Consider the following 10,235-nt stretch of genomic DNA (forward strand, 5'->3'; position numbering starts at 1 on the left):
GAGTGGTTTTGATTGTTCAACTAACAGACCTAAAAAAAATTTGACGTAGATCACTTTGAACCGATTTTTCCTTGTTTTTAAAAAAAAATATTACTCCCTCCGTTTCAATTTATGTGAACTTATTTCCTTTTTAATCTGTGCCAAAAAGAATGACATCTTTCTTTATTTGGAAACAATTTACCTTTATGTAATAATTTATAGCCGCATAAAATATATGTACTTCATTTTACACCACAAGTTCAAAAGTCTTCTCTTTTTACTTAAATTCCGTGTCCAGTCAAATGGGTTCACATAAATTGAAACGGAGGGTGTACTTTTTTCGAAATCAGCGTTTGTTCATAAATATGCATTTTAAAAAATTTCGAAAATTTAAAAAACTCCAAAAAGCTGATTTTCAAAATTTTCACTCAAATCACTCACAAAACTTCAAAAACAATCCAAAATTATATCCATATCCAAACACAAATCCAAATTTTAAATATCATTTTCACTTTAAAAAAAATTTCCAATTTTACAATTCTTTTGTACAAACGCCCACTCTACTGGATAAATCTGGTGTTACACTTTTGGTTTGCTTCTAGCCTCTACTAGCGCGTCTCTCTCTCTCCCTTCATCTCTCTATCTCTATCTTTCTCTCTCTTTGAAGAACAAAACTCATCCGAGCTAAGATCTTATGCCTACCAAATGTGCTACTTTTTCTATTTCTATATCTACATGCTCTCTCTCTCTCTCTCTGTCCGACGAGCGCGAGCTCATCTGAGCTACATTGGAACAAAATCCACCTGGTTCTTGCGAAGATTTCATAGTGTACTCGTGATTCCGCGTATGTTTCTCTTCTCGATTTTTCACAATTTTGAGCTGGGTTGGGTGTGGCCATCCCCTTTAATAGGCTGAATGCACTACTCTCTTGGTCTCAACATCATTTAGTTTGCAAAATCTAAGCTGCTACCTAGATATATTTTCCTCTTTCTTGGCTTTCTCATGTTTTTTAGAACTTTAGATTCTAATGATTTCTAGAATAAAATTTTGGAACAAGACTGAAATTCGTTAGAAAATAGGGGTATGGCTTGATTAATGAAGATTAGAAATGAAAGTAGTGCTAGCCGTGAAAGTAAGATACAGAAGCAGTAGCTGGAGAGACCTGCTATTTTAAACAAAATATTAACTGTGTAACTGTGTGTGTATTTAGAAGTCGAGTTGAATCTAGTGGGTTCGGATGGACCTGCTACCTAACACTTGCATCTTCCCCTGGAGGTTATAGTGATGTTGAATCAACTTTGTAAACATTAATGTCTAATGTTCGGTTCTGGTCTTTGCAGGTTCTGAGTGGAGTGGCAATGATGTCGTTTAAAGCTGCAAGGGTTCCCAACGACAAAGAACATCCTTATGGTCACTCTTGATTTATATCTACAGTTTACTCTTTTGATCTTACATCACTTGGTCTTGCATGATTTTACCTTTTAATTTTGTGTTTGCATTTACTTGAGTATGGGCGTAATAATACCAACATACTATTAGATTAAGTTAAGGGCGGGCAGGGTTTGTTCCCATGAGTGATTTGGTAAAATTTAATCAATGCAGAATATTGTAGAGCCAAGGTATGAATCTTATTTACTTGTAAATGAGCATGAATCTTATCATTGTCGGCTCCTTAAACTTTACAACTTAGCGAAAGGCAGAATGCCCTAGAAACATGTACTCCCTCCGTTCGTATTTTATTTGACACACGTTTGATTGGGTGCAGAGTTTAAATATGTACATTCAACTCATGTATTATATTACTAGTAGTAGGAGAAAACATTACTGTGATGGTTGAAAAGTTAGTTTGATAGAAAACATAAGTCTATATCAATAGTTAATAAAATTGAATGTGACCATGACATATCCAGGTTGAACTAGCTATACAAATCTTGGTGCAGCCCTATGACAAATCCAGGTTGAACTTCTGAAACAATAGAAAAAGAAAAAGGAAATATTTGTTGATTCTTTCTTTGTGTACTGCTTTCTCATCACGTGTCTTGGAAAAATATTTGTCTATTGTTTCTGATAATTTGGAATCCCAATTTCATGTTCTCGTTGGTGTAGCCACTAATAACAGATGAGGTACTTGCATTTCGTTGCATATCTCTTCTTCTGCTCTGTGTTAACATCTTGTATCATTGTCATTAATTTTCCGTAAGTCTTTTGTTTCCTCTTCTCTTGTGGTGTATGTGACATCATCTAGTATTATTGACTTCCTTATTTTCAGAGGGTACATATAACTGGTGAATTTACATTCTTATAGGTCATATGTAAACAAGAACATTGGGGGCACTAGCTACACTATGCAGTTCATCTGAAATGACTGGATATCTAGGTTTGATAACTGGTTGGGAGCGACCTTGTTTTAATTAGAGGACTGGCAAACTTGAATAGCACATATCCGAACTAGAGGCGACTTTTCGCCATTCAAGCTATGTGATTGGCATACGCTCAGGGCACAAAACGTCATGCTGCCAAATTGACAGGCAGCTATTCTGTTATTTGATTGAGAATATTTGTCCTTTTTGATTATGAAGAATCAAAAGTTTATGGCTTACAGTAGTATGTTTTTATGAAAAAATATATAGTTACATCTACTTCCAACTTAAGTCTACTTCACCCTGTCGGTTTCCCCAAAGTTTATGATTTGGTAAATATGTGAATAATTCACTACATTCAATTCTACTTGAGTTGCACTTTTACTTCTCTTATTGTTCTTCATTTTAGTTATACCTTTACTCTGGTGCTTGTAAAGGTACCCTCTCAATGGTCCTTATGGCAGTAAGCAATAAACTTGGTGTTAAAGTGCTCAACAGACCAAATTATGATTGCAGTCATTGTATGACATTGAGCTACTTCTTCATACTCTCTATCCCAATTTGTGATACATAATTTCGATGGAAATTCAAATAACTTCTCTGTGTATTATGGTTTTCGTAAACAAGTTAACTAGCCTTTCAATTTTAAGAATGTGTTGATTATAGTGCTGTTATTCTAATCTAAAACATCCTCTCATATCCTCTAAGTCCTTGCTTGGATTCAAAACAATGGATCTTTTAGGGTTATCATTATATGAATCTCCATGCAAACTCATTAATTCATTGTCTGATAGAACACAATCTTCTTCTTGAGTCTGACTAGGAAACTCTGCTAGCATATTTGAGACAAACCCAGACTCAATATATTTCCCAGTTCCACAAATCTGTTTATCTTTGTTTTATCCTTTGACACTAGCTAACTCTGTAATAGAATTATTGGTTTTATCTAAAATCATGTCATCTTCTTCTTCAGGATAGTCAGAGTCATGGAATGACTCACAATCTTCACTTGTAGCATCACTATCGTTATCTCCCTCTACTATATTCACATCTACGAAGCCTTCTTCGTCATGAAGTTGCCCTCTAAATCAGTCACATCATAGCTCCATTGGTCCTCATTTGTGCGCTCAACAAATATCTCAACCTCTCTATTCACAGGTATTTCGCATACAAGGTTATATATATCTGAATTATTTTTTAACAATCTTATACTTGTCTCGAAATGAGGTCCAAACTTGAACAAAAATTTTACTTTTCTATCATCAACATGCAACTTCTTCGTACATTGTCTCATCTGGATAATAGAGTTTTTATCTCTCTTACAGTAGTCATAATAATCTATTTGTCCACCAACATAATCCATCTCAGGCTCAAATATCCACCAAACCATATAGTGCAGCTTAATTGTGTACATATCATGATCTTCACCTTCATCTGCAAAGAGATTTTAAAAAGAAATATATTGGTTTCATTAAAATAAAGTAAATGTAAATTTTAGAAAATGAGAATCTATTAGTTCACCTGGTAGGCACCATGCATGTCTTTTTTTATATTAAATAAATTCCTATAATTTGATGTCATTATTCTGATTAGTAGTAGTTTCAATAAAGAAATTTCTAAAGACTTTCTATTTACCTTCAGTTTATTGTTCACGTCTCTAGGGAAAACTCATTTTCCATCTCCCTTTAATTTAGCAGAAAATGGAAAAGAAGAGGACCAGAAGGAAATTATGAAGATACCATGAGTTTGGTAAGGAGACAACTCAAAAAATTGCAGAGACAGATAGGGAAATGGTCATTTGTACACAACGACCATTTAAAAAAGAGAGCACTGATAATAAGGAGGAGAAACTGGAAATCAGTAATCTGTTCATTCACACAAACATAATAAGGAGAAACAATTTGGGTAGAGGAATTGAAAAGAAAGTGGCAGCAATCGAGGTCGAATTATTCAAGATAAACTGGACATGTGCAGATTCTAAGATACAATTGAGAGCATTGAATATATGTGGTGTTTTTGGCAATGCATCAAAGATGTTTTAGTGAAACTTTTTCAATTTCTAATAGAAATTGAATACCATTTTGTGTTAGCATACAGTTCCTTAAAGTGTTTGAAACTAAGTTCATAATTTGCACATCATCAAGCCAATAATTCCAAGTATTTCAGTATGTATGCTGTGATACTTTGCTTTGATTGTCCCATGAAATCTTTAACTAATTAACTCAAAGAATACTCACATGATGGGGTGGATTGTAACCCACTTTTAGAACGCAATTCCATCGTCGCTTCCGGATCAAATAGATCAAGGACTTCTTTGTAATGAAGAAGCGTCCAAATTTATTTATTTTTTGATAACCGTGGTGTCCGGGCCAATTTGCGCGCACCTTCGGGATACCTGTCACCTCCCACCAGCAACGTGTATCGGGTAATTCTATCCACCAAGACTTGGATAGATGAGAAGAAATCACCTAGTATTTGCCTCCGCTGGAATTTGAACCTGAGACCTCATGGTTTTCACCCACTTCATTGACCACTAGGCCACACCCTTGATGCTAAGCGTCCAAATATTGTAGAACTAGGGTTCAACTAGGGTGCGTGATGTCCAGGACAAGAGTTTGATTTTTCTTGAAGTTTTTATTTCTCCAAACAATAATGTTCTAAATACCTGAATTGCCCTTTTTAGCAGTGAACTCTCCGTTAAAATTTTTTAGGTCTGTTAGTTGAAGGATCAAAACTACTCACATGATATAATTGAAGGTTAGTAGTGGTAAGATGGATAACACAAGGACTAAAAGAAGAATATAGGTATAATACAGGGACTAAAAGTGTTATTTTCCCAAGTTTCAAACTTTCGCGTGTACCCATACTCTCTTCTCTAAATCATGTATAATAATATTATATTACTTTAAAATAATATAAAACTATAAATATATGTGTGTGCACCCAAACTCAAAGAGTCATATGGTGTAATGGTTAAAGGGTGCACCAAGTGAGGTCAAGGATTTTATAGCTTGTTCGGCCAAACTTCTCCAAGCCAAAAGCACTTTTTATTCAAAAAAATAACTATTTTTTTTTTTCAAAATTGTAGTGTTTGGCCAAGCTTTTAAAGAGAAAAAAGTGCTTTTGAATAGAAGCATAAGCAGTTTTGGAGAAACATAAAAAAGTAGTTTCTCTCCAAAAGCACTTTTGAGAAAAATACACTTAGAAACAGTTTTTAAAAGCTTGGCCAAACACTAATTATTGCTTAGAAGTGCTTTTCAAATAAATTAGCCAAACACAAACTGCTTCTCACCAAAAGTACTTTTGAAAGAAACACTTTTGAGAAAAAAACACTTCTTTCCTTGTCCATCTTTCGTTTTGATTAAGTACTTTTTCTTTGTTTTTATTTCTTTATTTGGTTTATTTCTTAGAATTCCGACTATTGAAATACTTCTTCTCCTTTGTTTACCCGATAAATCAGATAACGTTAAATTTGTATATGGTTCTAAGGATATGTGATACCCTTTAATACAAATCATATAGAGAGATAGAAATATGTGTATTCTTGACTATGAGAATGGGAATAGTGAGCAAAAAGACTGAATAAGATAAAGTAAAACAAGCACCAGGAGATATCTTTCAATATGAGAAATGATCTTTTGTTACAGTGTATTCGGTATCTCCTTCTGCTTACAAGGATTTTTTCCCTTTTATAATAGAGGGGTCCTACTTTATTTATAATAAAATAGAGCATATAGTGAAGGACCCATGATGAATTGTCTCTTCCTCGATTCCCGCCAAGATTCTCTCCCTTAGTGCAGTTGTAACGGCTTTTGTCTGTGAGCTCGATACTGGCTCGAACTCGTTATTGGGTCGAGCCATCGGTTTTGGCTTGAGTTCGACTTTTGGGGTGGGCGTAGCGCATTTCCGACCTCGAAGCAATGCCTTGCGGATCGATTTGGTCACGGGCTCGATAAAAGTATCGAGCCGACTCCTCGATCAGCCTTCGGACTCGAGGCTCGTTTGTATTGTCTTCGAAACTCATCCCATATCCCACTCCGGTTGCTTACCATTCGAACTCGATCGAACGTAGGAAGGCCGAAATCTATTTCGGTCGTATACAGATAGTCCCCTCGTTTCTCAGGAAGGATGTGGTGAGAATCGATATGATTTTCGACGGTTCGATCGGGTTATAAGCTGACATTTTCACAAGGCTCGATCATGACGTATGTGATAGATGTCCCATCGATTTAGTCTTTCAAGGTATTTAATGCATGTTAGACAGTGGTCGGCCACCTCTGATATTGAACCGTCACGATGCAAGCCTATAAATAACCCCTCCATCTAACATTTACCACTTTTACGTCTTCATTCTTCCAAATTTTCTTACCCTTTCTCTATATTTCGCCGCTTGCAGAGCCATCTACACCAGTGTTTGGTGTCATCAACTTTTCATCTTCCTTTGCCTTTCTTTCTCTCATATCAATGGCCAAAACTTCGAAAATTGTACCTTAGAAAGAGAAAGCTTCTTCTTCACTGTCGTCCGGCGACAAGGCGCAGGTGGAGCCGCCTACCCGTGAGTATGTTCCCGGCCCGTGTACTCTGAAGATCGATTTTAAGGTTGAGAATCCTTCATCTGTTCCGGGTCGATGTGAACATGTGTCGATGTACATGTGCTCGATAACGGAGGGTCATCTCGAGGCTGTGAGGAAAAACTGCAACTGGGGTTCCGAGGTTGTGTTGCAAATTCCATCCCCCGAAGAGAGTGTCATCACCCATGTGGAGGGGGTTTTAAGTGTTTACACTTACCCCTTCACGTTGGGTCCCGTCGACCCGGTGATCATTGATTTTTGCAAAAGATATCAGGTCACCCTAGTCAAATTCATCCCTCTCTATGGCGTATAGTAACTTTACTTCGCTTCTTCTCTAACAAGGCCGGGGGGCTGGATTTTTCTCTGAATCACCTCATATGATTGTATCGGCCTCAAATTTTTCTAGGACTAATCAGGCTTCATCGTCGAGCATCGAAGGCTTTGATGTCGAGAATCGACGAAGATAAGGATCGGGGTTGGATGGGCCGTTATATCCGGGTGAGGACTCGTGACCTCATTCCGGAAGAGAAGATGTCGTTCCCCGAGAAATGAAATTTTGACCGTAAGTGGTTCTCATAAGTCGTTGCTTTTCGTACATTTTTTTTTTATTTTATCTGATGTCTTTCTCCGATATACAGCTGCCCCTTGGATGCCACCCCGACCTCGAGGATTGGGTTCGGAAGTTAGCCTCGACTTCCTCTTATGCCGAACGCGCTTGGCGTGATTTGGAAAAAGGTATATGGGAGGCCAAGAATCATGGTAAGGGTTACTTCTCGTGTTCTTCGAAATATTTTTTATGCTCCATTCGTTATCGATTTCCTTTCATGCAGGTATAACCAAGGATGCCGTTTTGAGGCCTTCGAGTGGTGAAAAAGGAACCAAGTCCCCGGTCCCGGAACCGGGGAAAGATAAGAAGCGAAAAGCTGTCTCTCGGTCAGAGGACCCCAAGCCCAAAACTCGAAGGGTGAGGAGGAAGGCCATCGCTCTTTCGATGGACTCGGTCCAATGACTGAGAGAAGAAGAAGAAGAAAAAGATGATGCCTCGGCTTTGGTGATCCGATCTGTGAAAGCTATCGAGGTTGCCAAAGCTTCTAAGCCGATGGCGGATGTACTGGTCAGGGTCGGTTCCGGTACCCCGAGTCTCGATCAGAGCGTCCCGAGCGATTCGATTGGGACTATGACAGTGGGTTATTTGCCTTCTCTTCCAACCTTTTCTGAGGAGGCATTAAAGGAAGCTCGAGAATTGAAGACCCCCGATATGGGCGGAGGCTCTAGTGTAGGGGACCCTTTTCGGGATTGCTTTACTGGAGTCGATGATGCCTCCGACATTGGTGACGCTTCTCTTCTCCTAGAAGAGGCCCAACGTTTCATTTCTCGGGTAATGATTTTACTGTGCTTGGTTTCTTCGTTCTTTTCCAAACTTGACTTGTGTTCTTTCCCTACTGTGTAGGCCATTAGTAGGTTTCGAGTCGACCTCAGCCAGTGTGAGGTCGAGCTTCATAAGGTCTCGGGGGAGAGAGATGCCATGCGGCTTCTTTGCAGCCAAAAGGACGAGGCTATAAAGGACCTTCAAGCAGATTTGGCTAAGGCTCGTGAAGAAGAGGCCGAACTAGATAAGCAGGTGAGCCTCGTTCTGTTAGAGTATGGGTTTGACTCAACTGTGGAAGTTAACCCTTCGTTATCTCAGCTGCAGCAAAAGGTTGAAAATATCGGGTTACTTCGGGAAGAAGTCGATCAAATCAAGGCTGAATGTAATCGGTGGAAGGAGACTATCGACCGCCTGGCTGCGGAAAAAGAAGCCATCTTGGCCAAATTATTATCGGCCGATGTTCAGTTTCGAAGCGTCAAGCAAAAGGGTTCGGCTCAGGCTAAGAGGATCGAGGAGCTTGCAACACGGCTTGCTGAAGCCAAGGCGGAGGTTGAGTGGTCGAAAGTCATGGCGGACAAGTCCATTGCCGTGTATCGGGCTGATGCCGAGGCTGCTCAGATAGAGGCACGAGAGGCGGCGGATACTGCCGACACTCGAGCACATTGGGTTGCTGAACTTGCTAAGTGTCGGTCTCGGAGGGAGACCCTCGAGGAGATACACGCTCGAGGTTTCGACATTGCTGAAGAGATAAAAAAGGCTAAAGAGCTCGAAGCTAAAGCTGAAGCCTTGGCTTCTGATGGCGATGATGATGATGGTAGCAAGAGCGGATCCGAGAACGGGGGGGATTCCGATAGAGAAGAAACCGCTCCTGAGGATGAGCAGGAAGCTTAGTCTATAATCGAGTGAGTGCTTATTCAGATTTGAAGTGATGTAGTCCTTAGGCTTATAAGTCGAGTCAATGATTTGAGCTCGAAGTAATGTAGCCTGTAGGCGTAATGGTCGAGTGAGTGCTTGCTCGAACGCGAAATGAAAGTAGCCCGCAGGCTTAGTAGTCGAGTGAATGATTCGAACTCGAAGTAATGTAGCCCGTAGGCATAATGATCGAGTGAGTGCTTGCTCGAACTCGAAATAAAATAGCCCGTGGGCTTAGTAGTCGAGTGAATGATTCGAACCCGAAGTAATATAGCCCGTAGGCATAATGGTCGAGTGAGTGCTTGCTCGAACTCAAAATGAAAGTATCCCGTAGGCTTAGTAGTCGAGTGAATGATTCGAACTTGAAGTAATGTAGCCCGTAGGCGTAATGGTCCAGTGAGTGCTTGCTCGAACTCGAAATAAAGTAGCCTGTGGGCTTAGTAGTCGAGTGAATGATTCGAACTCGAAGTGATGTAGCCCGTAGGTAATGGTCGAGTGGGTACTTGCTCGAACTCGAAATGAAAGTAGCCCGTAGGCTTAGTAGTCGAGTGAATGATTCGAACTCGAAGTAATGTAGCCCGTAGGCGTAATGGTCGAGTGAGTGCTTTCTCGAACTCGAAATAAAGTAGCCCGTGGGCTTAGTAGTCGAGTGAATAATTCGAACTCGAAGTGATGTAGCCCGTAGGCGTAATGGTCAAGTGAGTGCTTGCTCGAACTAGAAATAAAGTAGCATGTGGGCTTAGTAGTCGAGTGAATGATTTGAACTCGGGATAAAGTGGCTCGTAGGTATAATGGTCGAGTGAGTGCTTGCTCGAACTCGAAATGAAAGTAGCCTGTAGGCTTAGTAGTCGAGTGAATGATTCAAACCCGAAGTAATGTAGCATGTAGGCGTAATGGTCGAGTGAATGCTTCCTCGAACTCGAAATAAAGTAGCATGTGGGCTTAGCAGTCGAATTTATCTTAACTCTGTTTGTGTAATAAATCTCCAAATAGAGGAATCTTTCTTGGATATAAGATGTCGGTAAAGAGGAAAACTTTCTTTGC

The 10,235-nt window shown here is 39.6% G+C and overlaps 2 long non-coding RNA genes across 5 annotated transcripts; one reads left to right on the top strand and one right to left on the bottom strand.

Annotated features, from left to right (window-relative positions):
• The first annotated feature begins 559 nt into the window (after positions 1-559).
• Positions 560-4,507, top strand: LOC104121012 (uncharacterized). Of its 4 annotated transcripts, none has more exons than XR_691780.2 (4): positions 560-823; positions 1,320-2,860; positions 3,313-3,497; positions 4,037-4,507. It is a non-coding gene; the product is annotated as an uncharacterized lncRNA (long non-coding RNA). The 4 variants fall into 4 exon arrangements; XR_691781.2 differs by having other exon boundaries at positions 1,320-1,389; positions 2,285-3,497; XR_691779.3 differs by having other exon boundaries at positions 1,320-3,497; positions 4,034-4,507.
• On the bottom strand, positions 3,382-4,679 carry LOC108942948 (uncharacterized). Its single transcript, XR_011411025.1, has 2 exons — positions 4,577-4,679; positions 3,382-3,773 (listed from the first exon to the last, which is right to left on the bottom strand). It is a non-coding gene; the product is annotated as an uncharacterized lncRNA (long non-coding RNA).
• Positions 4,680-10,235: the final 5,556 nt, after the last annotated feature.

This window comes from Nicotiana tomentosiformis, chromosome 9 (assembly GCF_000390325.3).
Source record: "Nicotiana tomentosiformis chromosome 9, ASM39032v3, whole genome shotgun sequence".
In the NCBI taxonomy this organism is placed as follows: domain Eukaryota; kingdom Viridiplantae; phylum Streptophyta; class Magnoliopsida; order Solanales; family Solanaceae; genus Nicotiana; species Nicotiana tomentosiformis.